Raw genomic sequence first — 9891 nt, forward strand, 5'->3', positions numbered from 1 at the left:
TAAGACCAAAGGTAATAACTTATTCCTGTGGCTGATTAACTCTTGTCTAGAAGACAGAGTAACACGAGGGACTCAAGTCTCTGTATCAAGCCAGGTTGGAGGAGCTTCACACCGAGAAGACATCTCTGGTTCTGCATGAATGGCTCAGAGGAGCACACTGAGAAGACAGTGACAAGTGCAGGATCTCCTTCCCACCACAGAGGTCAGACCCACAGACAACACTCCAGATCCCACAGAGGGACGCCAAAGACCACCAGCATGTCCCTCACTGGCTTTGAGGCAAAATTTTCTTTCCAATGAGAAGAATTGCCCTTCTGAGGTTCACATTTCAGTTGTGACAAATGTAAACACCATCACACTGAACATGCATCAGTGTGTCTGCAGCCCAGAGAGGAAGGTAATCCTCTCTGCTAACCACGGAGCCATGGAGTCACTGGTGTCCATGCTGATGGTTTGAATCAGCGGTTCTACAGGTGTCACGTAATGGAATGAGCCCGCAGAGGCACACCTCGGTTGATTTCACTCCGTCTTCCTGCATTTCACCAGTTGCATTTTATTCCTCATGGGAGGTCTTTGGGAACTCCATGAAGTGTAGATACTATTTTGTACACAAAGTGACTCAGTGTATATTGAACGCAAGGCCAGACATGAAATCCAAATCAACCAGATGATGTAGTGAATGGCTTTACAACATTCACCAATTCAACTATGTTTTATGTTCTAGGTTTAACGGGCAATGCCTTCCCCGTTATGAACATACAGAGAGAAGCAGCCAATGAATTTGTTGGTATTGGTAAGTCCCATGTGTTTCTGTAGGAAAGGGGTGGGTTGAGATTGGACTGATGGCCACAGCTTTTGACAAAGACTCTATAGATGTGAATTCTAATTCTGCTAAGCATCAGAGATCACGCCAGGTAGAATACCCTGTATTTTCCCAGCATATTGTGTTATGTAAGGAGATAAGTGATATTATATGCACTTGCAACTTTGAATAATCAAAGGAAAAACTGAAAGCGAATGCTTAGTATGTTTGTTTAATGTCAGCCAATGGGCAGAGGGCAAGGTTCTGAGTCCGTTAAAGGCAACCTTAAGAACTAAAGCCTAAGGGAACCAGCTAGAGTACGATACCAAGGCCATCCTGTCATGAGCAGAGTAGATTTCCAAAGCAATCCCAATCAATCATTTAAGATCTATGCTGATTCCCATAAGACTGAGGAAACTATGTCAGTCTCCACGACCCTTTCTTCAAGTGAGATATTTTGTTACAAATCAGGTGGCTCTTGGTCCAGATTTCGTCCCTTTATTTTGTTAAGTATTTTTAATGGTCCTGAAGTTTATTCTGCACTTTCAATGGCTCAGCATCTAAGCATTTGATAAAAAATTGAGTAGCAGCACAGTGAAATGGAAATAAGGAACTAATAAATGAAATTATGCGCCCCATTGGGTGCCGTACAAATCAATTTAATCTCTCCCTCTGTAACTCTTATCCTTTTCATATACTCTCACTAAAAGCTTCAGCATCACTCGGTTATCAATCTACAGATCAGCACATCACCAGAAACCCAACCTACTGCCATTGAGTCGTTTCTGACTCAGAGTGACCCTGTACAGGATGTCAGAGTCGTTGTAAATCTTTCATAGAGCAGACAGCCTCATTCTTCTCATGAGGAGGGCTTGAGTAGTTGGAACCACCGACTTGGCCATTCAGAGTCCAAAACTCACTTAGCATCGCCATCGTGGCTCCTCAGACTCCGATGTACATATACATCACTGCACGTGAGGGAGCTTCAAGGAGTTGGCGGGGGGAAGTCCATGAGCTTTCAATTTCATTTTTTTCACTAACTTTTCAAGTTCCTTCCTAAATGTGATGGTGGTAGTTAGGCTTCACCAAGTTGATTCTGACTCTTCATAACAACTCTGTGAGGAACAGTGGGAGGGCCCTACATGTCTATAGACCGTCACTTTGAGTCCTTTGTCCTTGCAATGCCAGAAAGAATATAAATATATTTTTTGTTCACTTATTTATGTTCCTCCAAGATTCACCCAACAATACTGTGGAACTTGTCCATGTCACAGAAGAAAGTTTTGATAATGCTCGATGAAACTGTGGAAGCATTAGGACTTACCAAAACGGCTGGACTTATGGGTTAAGTATCAGCTTCACCCCTCAAAGGAGGAATCAATGTCTCTCTCGTCAGAGATTCAAGTCACAACGGGCAGGGTGCAATGTCACATGACCATTCATTCCTCATGATGTCCCTTGAGTTCCCATCATTCCATGCCAACTCGTGGTGATCAATCCATGTGCTTGAGTACCACTGCGCGTCTCTTGGTTTTCAGTAGATGGTATTTTGGAAGGTGATCACCAGGCCTCTGTCCCAGGGCCCCTCTGGGTGCACTAAACTAACAACCGTCCTGTTGACATCCATGTGAATTGACCATTTGCTCCACCCTTGGTTCCAAAACCTAACCAATTCCCATGGAGACAAATGCAGCCCACGACTCTCTGAGGGCCAGGTAAAACTGCAACCCTTAGGGCTTACCAGAATGCACGATCTTTCAGCAGCACAGAGTGAAGCCATGCTCCCATGGCGTCCCCAGCCAACATCCACACACAACCAAAAGCAGACCCACAGCCATTGTCATGAGGTCGCTTCCAACTCACAGCAGCCAGATAGGACACAGCACCTTAACCATTTATAGGGATTGTGTGATCATACTACAAATAAGGAGTTCTACTGTAGCCCCTGAACATCTGCCTCCTCTGTATAGCCACAATTTCTCATGGAAACTTCCTGCTCTGTGTATGCCGCTTTTCAGCAAGAACCACTTCTGTGTCCAAGGAAGACTTTGAGACCTTGGATTTTATCAAGGAAGAGATTCCTGAGGCAAACGTGGTCCATGCCATCAAACGAGGCAACTCAGCCATGCTTTTACATGCATTTCTATTTGACCTGGCAGGTAAGCATAATTTCAGGTAACACATCGATCTCACTTAAATTCTTACTCTGTAAACCATTTGTCATGAGCGCCAGTATTTACACAGAATCCTTAGTGTTATTAGTGTTGGATGCTGACCCCTTTCCCTCGTCTTTTTTGTTCTTCTTCACAGATAATTGTCTTAACTCTTTCCCAAAGTTGCCAAGAACCCTTCCCTGACTCAGATACTTTCAGGGTAAGTTACCATGAGCAGTGTTCATTGCTGCCCTTCCCATCCAGGTAAGGATCTCCCACAGGGATTTCACATGGGCTGTAGGTATGGAGGTGGGTAAGGGTCGGGTTGCTAGGCAGATTAGCACTTGGTAACTGTGACCTGCTCCATGGGAGGAGGGGGAGGTTGCTGCTCCCACAGAGTTCCAGCCTCAGAGACCCACAGTGGAGGCTCCAGTCTGGCCTGTAGGTTCCTGGAGGAATCAGCACCAATTGGATGACAGAGGTTTGGGTTTGGGGATCAGTAAACTCTCTGCAGTAACAGTTTTTTTTTCTTGATTCTTCAAAATTATGTCCTCAGATGACATTTCCTGATTCATGGTCCCCCTGCCACCCATGCAATCCTGAATCGTGTTAATGTTGTGGATAGATGCTGTCACGTTGGCCCTGACTCACCGTGACACAATGCACAGCACAAGGAGACACTGACCAGTTCTGTACCGTCCTCACGATGTTTTAAATCAGTTACAGCCTATCGTTGCAGCTACTCTGTCAATCTTTCTGGTGGAGAGTCTGTCCCTTTTTTTCCTGCCCTCTCCTTAATCAGACAGTCTCCCTTTTCTCCTCACTACAGCTGGTGTGAGGGAATCCCCAACCTTGCAATAGGTTGCCAAGTGCCTAACTGAAATGGTACACCGGTTTTTGTAACTAACTTGTTGCTCTTAATTCTACTGTAAAATGGAGACCCTGGAAAATAATTTTAAATGGCTCCGAACTTCTTTATGTCGGCTTAAGCTAAGTGCCCCATCTCTCTTTGCAAAAGGACCGGTTGGTTCAAACAGCTGACATTTTGATTTCCAGAGGACAACTTACCCATGTAGCACCAGGCTCTCCTCTTCTATTTTGTTTCCTTTTGCTCTTTTTAAAGGTAGTTTTTAAGGTCATGATGTTTCAGGTCAGTGAGTTAGGTTCATTCCCAAGGCCAAGTCTTCTTGGATCATGAAACCCGTGCTTCCATCATCCCCACATCCTTGGAATCATTCCAAGTGGACAGTTACCTATTTTAGAGACAGACCTTATTAGATTCCATATGAGAAGGTGTCAAACTCTTCTACCTGACAGATAATCAACTCTAGACACCTGAATACTCGAGACTCTTTTAAGATCAGCCTGACTTAACACCCTTCCCTGGTTTTTTTCCCCACACAAGGTACCTGCATGGACGCCCACAGGCCTCCCTTCCCCATGGAACCAGAATGACCAGTAGGAACAACTCCCTCTGCAGCTCATCTTCTCCTCCTAGAAGACAGGTTTCCTCCCCCGCCTCACCTTTCTCAGTCTCCCCTCCTCTCTGTGTAGTGTCCCTAGATAATTAAATTGTTCAAATAAAATTATTTGCTGCATACATGGTTCCTGCGTGTCCTTGCAGAGAAGGGATTGAACCTGAGGCTCATTAGACATCCATATTCAATAGAGTTGTCCAGGCAGGTATGCCTATGATGTAACTGATGTCCCATGGGAGACAAGATTGGTTGGGATGGGGAGAGAATTCAGAGAACCGGCCAGCTCAGTGGGTCAAAGGGTCTAAGGCATCATAAGCAAATATTTATGCATGGGCATGGGGCTGTACTGACACATATCTGTGTCCCAGATCTCAGTAGAGCATTGTGTTCATCACAGGATGACAAAAATCCTTGGCCGAATGTTCATAGTAGATAAGAGAGCCGCCTATGAATTTACTCATTGTAATCACATACTCTCTGCTATTATACAGGTCTTATGTTTGAAGTAACATGAGGAGTGTGTTACCTTCTAGTAAAAGGTCAATAGTCATCAATGATGAGAACAGATTTGAGGCCTCAATCAAACCCTGAACTTCATGGCCATTGTCTTCTAGTCAATTCCAACGCACAGGGACACCTAGGGACAGAGCAGACGTGTCCATGAGGGCGGGCAGCTCATCCACTCATTAAACAAGGAAGAGAAAGTGATGGTTTGGAAATTGTTGGTTTAATCCCTAAAAAGATTAAACTGTATTTGCAAGTGATATGTGCCTATGTATTGAGCATTTAACACAGTTAAGAGCCCTATTGCAAGACATGGTCGTACTGTCAGGTGTTAAGCGTGAAGTACACACAGTAGAAGACAAAATAGATAAGAGAGACTTACTGAAACTATGAAACTGAAGTGCGTCCCAACCTATCACCAACAGATGAAATGGATTCCATGGACTTGGAACTGATTTTAACAATAGCACAACAGACAAGAGACTAATTTCTAAAACTATAGAATACTAAAACACCTCAATAGGAAAAAATTACAATAAAAAAGTGGACAAAGGACAGGAACAGACAACTCATCAAAAATGTCATGGAATGGCTAGGAAAAAGTTCACAAACATTCAAACTGTTCACAATCATTCACCATCTGGGAGAAGCAAATCCAAGCACCGATGAGCTATCACCTTGCACCAACAACGACAACCTGATTGTAAAGCACAGAAGCAACAAGTGCTGGGGAGTGCAGGATGAGATTGGAACTCTCATCTACGCCCGTGGGACTCTTACTTACAATGCAAATATGTACAGCCACTGTATAAAGTGATATGGAGACATCTCAAATAATTGCTTATAGAAACTGTTAGGAACCAGCAATACCTCTGCGGAAGATACACCCTAAAGAATTACGAGTGATCACATGGATAGACAGTAGGCACTCCCATGATCAATCACTTCAGCACTGTTCACTGAGCAAGACGATGCAACAGGTCAAACGGCCATCAGTAGAAAAATGCTTCAAAATAAACTCTAGGGCATACACACAATAGAATATTATTTATTACTGAAAAAAAGGAAGTACCTCATTATCTGAATGGACCAGGAGAACATGGGACTGAGTGAAGTCAGTAAGTCATAAAGAGAGATTGTAGGAGACCACTATCATTAGGATCACACCCAAGACAGAGACTGTCAATCCAAAGAGAACAGGCTGTAGAGGTTTCCAGGGACAGGAAGGGAAAGATGGAAAGATGAAGCAAAGCACAGGAGGTTGACAGGGACTGATGGGGTGAAAGGGTGAATAGAGACACCTAAGAGGGAAAAGAGACAATGGCGAGGGTGGTAGCATCTGAGTGGACTGATGGATGGTTTAAACTCTTATATGCAGAGCGGATGGTCGAAAATGAAAACCACCCCTCAAATAATTAATAGGAAACTTACTAAAAAATTAGTTATCTGAAGAGGAAACCGATTACAAGGATCTACATACATATAACCTACTCCATGGGGGGTGGAGAACAGAAATGTGGGTGAAGGGAGACGTCAGTGTTAAGAAATGACAAAATAATAGGGGAAATGAGGAGCTGATACCTTGGGCACACATAGACAGCAAATGTTTTGGGAATGATGATGGTAACAAATGTACAAATGTGCTTGACACAGTGCATGTATGTATAGATTGTTATAAGAGTTGTATGAGCCCCCAATAAAATGATTTTTAAAAATTAGTCATCTGTGTTTATAAATATTGTACTTCTCATGAATCGTTTATGATAAAGTATTGCCGGCTATTCCATGATAATAATTTACTTGAAAAACACCTGGAAAACAAACACTGTTTTTGATAGTAAATGCAATTCCTCTCCTCCAAGTCACTTCATTCCTATGAAAAATGAAGATTTTCATAAAGGAGGTCTATGTAGCACAGGTCTAATCAGAACTATGGCATTCACATGAGTCAAAATTAATTGAGGATGACACATTTGGGATTGTGCTATGGAATCATGGTCCTTGTCTTCAAAATACAATCAAATAGCGTTTCACACTTTGTTGCTGCTCACGTGGTCTTTGAATCAATTCTGACTCAGGTGTGACACTAGGTGTGTGGCACACAAGATAACTGTGAAATTGTTAAGGCTGCGACTGGTCAAAAGTATATTGTCAGCCTTACAGCACAAGACTTATTATTTTCAGTCACCTTAAACACATGTATAAGTTGGATATTGAATAAGGAAGACCAAAGGAAAAGTAAATAATGCATTTGATAATGGTATTGATCAACAATATTCAAAGCACCATAGTGTGTCAAAAGAACAAAGAAATCTATCTTGGAAGAAGTACAGACATACTGCTCCTCAGGGGTGCGGCCTTGCAGAGAAATGATCAGCGGAGACCAGTCCCTGGAGGACATCATGCTGGGTGATGTGGAGGGGAGGCGAAAAATGAGAAACGGAATGACACAGTGGCTACAACAATGGCTCAGAAAGAGAACAACTGTGACAGGGCAGGACTGGGAAGTGTTTCCTTCTGTTGTGCATCAGCTCGCTAGGAGTCAGAACTGACCCAAGGACACCTGACAACACATGGTTATAAAGGAAATATATAAAGGTCCATTGCCTGTCATGCTTCCATTGAGACTCACAATAGCCTGGTAGTCCTGTCCACTTTATGAGAAAGAGATAAAGAGAGGGGGAGGAGGAGGGGAGAAGAAGGATGAAGAGGAGGAAGAGGAAGTGGAAGAAAGGGGTAGAGGGAGAGAAAGGAAAAAGAGGGTAGTCAGGAAAGGGGGCCAGGAGAGAGAGCAGGAAAAAAAGACCTGAAGTCACCCCTTGTCTAAAGATTGACATGTATTGAGGCAACTTGTGAGACCAGATGGTCTGTCCCAACATTATTCACATCCCATGCAATTATTGTCCTCCAGGTGAACACACCTGACGATATTTCACTCGGTCTTACTGCACTTCACCAGTTGAATTTTATTCCAAACGGAAGGTGTTTGGTAACTCTATGAAGTAAAGTGTACAGATGCTGTTTTGTACGCAAGGGGGCTACGCGGACATCGTTGATGCATGCAAGGACAGGCATGAAATCCTTGTCATGTGGGTTATGTATTGAATGCTGTAATTACATTTATCAAATCAACTGACCGTGTTTTCGGATCTAGGTTTAAAGGGAAATGCCTTCCCCGTTATTCATACGCACAGAAAAAAGTAGCCAATGAATTCGTTCTTGTTCGTAAGAACCATGGTGTTTCTGTTGGAAATGGGCGGGTTGAGATTGGATTGATGGCCACAGCTTCAGACAAAGACTCTGTAGATCTGAACTCTGCTTCTCCTAGGCATCACAGGTCAAGCCTGGAATTCCCCAGTATTTTCCCAGCGTGTTAATGTGTTATACAAGGAGATAAGTGATATTACATGAAGTGGTCGTTGCAACTTTGAATAGTCCGAGGAGAAACTGAAAACAAACGCTCAGAACGTCGGCTTCAGGTCATCCCGGGGCAGAGGGCAAGGTCCGAGCTCCTTAACAACAACCTGAAGGGAGCCGTGGAGGACGCGAACCCCGCAGGCTGGTTGTCGGGGGCTCCCCGCCTCGCCCACGCTGGAGTCGGCCGCGCGGACGCCAGGGACGCAGGGGTCGGAGGGAAGCAAGGTTGCAGGGCCCCGGCCGCTGCGGAGCAGCACAGACAACACGGCCTCCTGGATCCCGAGGATGGCCGCAGGTGCGCCTCACCTGCCGGGGCGGCGCTTCAGCGCGCGGAGACTCCTCCTGCACCATCGCTGGACCGCGCGGAGCCGCCGAACCAGGTCGCAGCGCACTCAGGTCCGCGCCGAGGCCAGAGCCCCGCCCCCGCGGCGCTGGCCCCGCCCCCGCGCGGCGACGTCGCCACGTGCACGTCCCTAGGACGCACGGCTGCAGCCTCGGCGCGCGCATGCGCCAAAGCGGCTCCTCCTCCCGCCGCGCGACCCCGGGCCTGCGTGGCCTCTGAGGGCGCTCTGAGGTAAAAGGCGCGGCGGGGCGCCCTTCCGTCCGCCGGAGCAGCAGGTGGGCCGCGCGGCTGCAGGCGGGGAGCGGGGCGCCGGGAGGCCGCGGGGGCTGCGCTCGCGCCCCGCCGAGCACCCTGCGGCCGGCGGCCCGGCCTCCTCACGCCGCGCTGGACCCGCCGCCCTCCCGACGCGCCGCCCCGGCCCCGACCCCGGAGACGACCCGTTACCGGCTGCGACGTCGTCGGGGGTCCCGGAGAACCGGACCCACGGGACCGCCAGGCCCGCGCCGAGGCCCGAACATGGCCCCGCTGCCGCCACCGTCGTCCACCGGCCGCGTACGTTCACTTCCGCTTTCCGGAAGTCCCGCCCCCACGACCCCGGTGACCCGGAAGTGCCCCCATACCTGCTGCTGCAGCTAGTTGGGCCCTGGAGGCCATGGCTGGGCTGGCTGCTGACCTGCCCGAGGGGCGTGGCTTCTGGAGGCCCTGCAGACTGATGGCTTGTGGTTCCAAGGGGAACCCGCTCTGGGCCCCGAGGTCTTCCCGTGCAGCCTTTACCTGGGAGCGGTGCCCCGGAGACGTGCGCGACCCGATCTGGACCAGGCAGCGTGCACCCCCACAGGGGCTTTCCTTCTGCCCCCTGCCCGGCCTTGGATCCCCTGGAATGGGCAGTAGCTGCTTCCTTGGGAATTTTGGGAAGCGCAGGGGATTACACTGCAGCCACCTGCAGGGTGGAAGGTGGGCGCGCGCTGGGCCAGGAGGCTGGGTTGTTTCCTGGCTCTGTGTCTGCCACCCAGTTTTGATTTCAGGGAAGAAGTGGCCAAGGCACTCTCTGAAGCCCTTCCAACCTAAAGCCATGATGAAACTGCCCCTCCTTTATTCCCCACCCCAATACAAATTCAACTCAAACTCTTCCCCTCTCGGTTAAATCGCCTTTTTTTTTCCTTCCCACTTAGAACCTTTGTTTTCATTTATTGA

At 47.3% G+C, this 9891-nt stretch overlaps 1 long non-coding RNA gene across 11 annotated transcripts in view; it reads right to left on the bottom strand.

Moving 5' to 3' along the window:
- LOC142435610 (uncharacterized) overlaps positions 1-9275 on the bottom strand; it is a 68946-nt gene extending 59671 nt beyond the window's left edge. For all 11 annotated transcript variants that reach the window (XR_012781590.1, XR_012781591.1, XR_012781588.1 and 8 more), the window contains exons 1-3: positions 9142-9275; positions 4960-5070; positions 4024-4208 (exon numbers count right to left, since the gene is read on the bottom strand). This is a non-coding gene — a long non-coding RNA (uncharacterized LOC142435610). The remainder of the gene's footprint in view (positions 1-4023; positions 4209-4959; positions 5071-9141) is intronic.
- Positions 9276-9891: the final 616 nt, after the last annotated feature.

This window comes from Tenrec ecaudatus, chromosome Y, assembly GCF_050624435.1.
Source record: "Tenrec ecaudatus isolate mTenEca1 chromosome Y, mTenEca1.hap1, whole genome shotgun sequence".
In the NCBI taxonomy this organism is placed as follows: domain Eukaryota; kingdom Metazoa; phylum Chordata; class Mammalia; order Afrosoricida; family Tenrecidae; genus Tenrec; species Tenrec ecaudatus.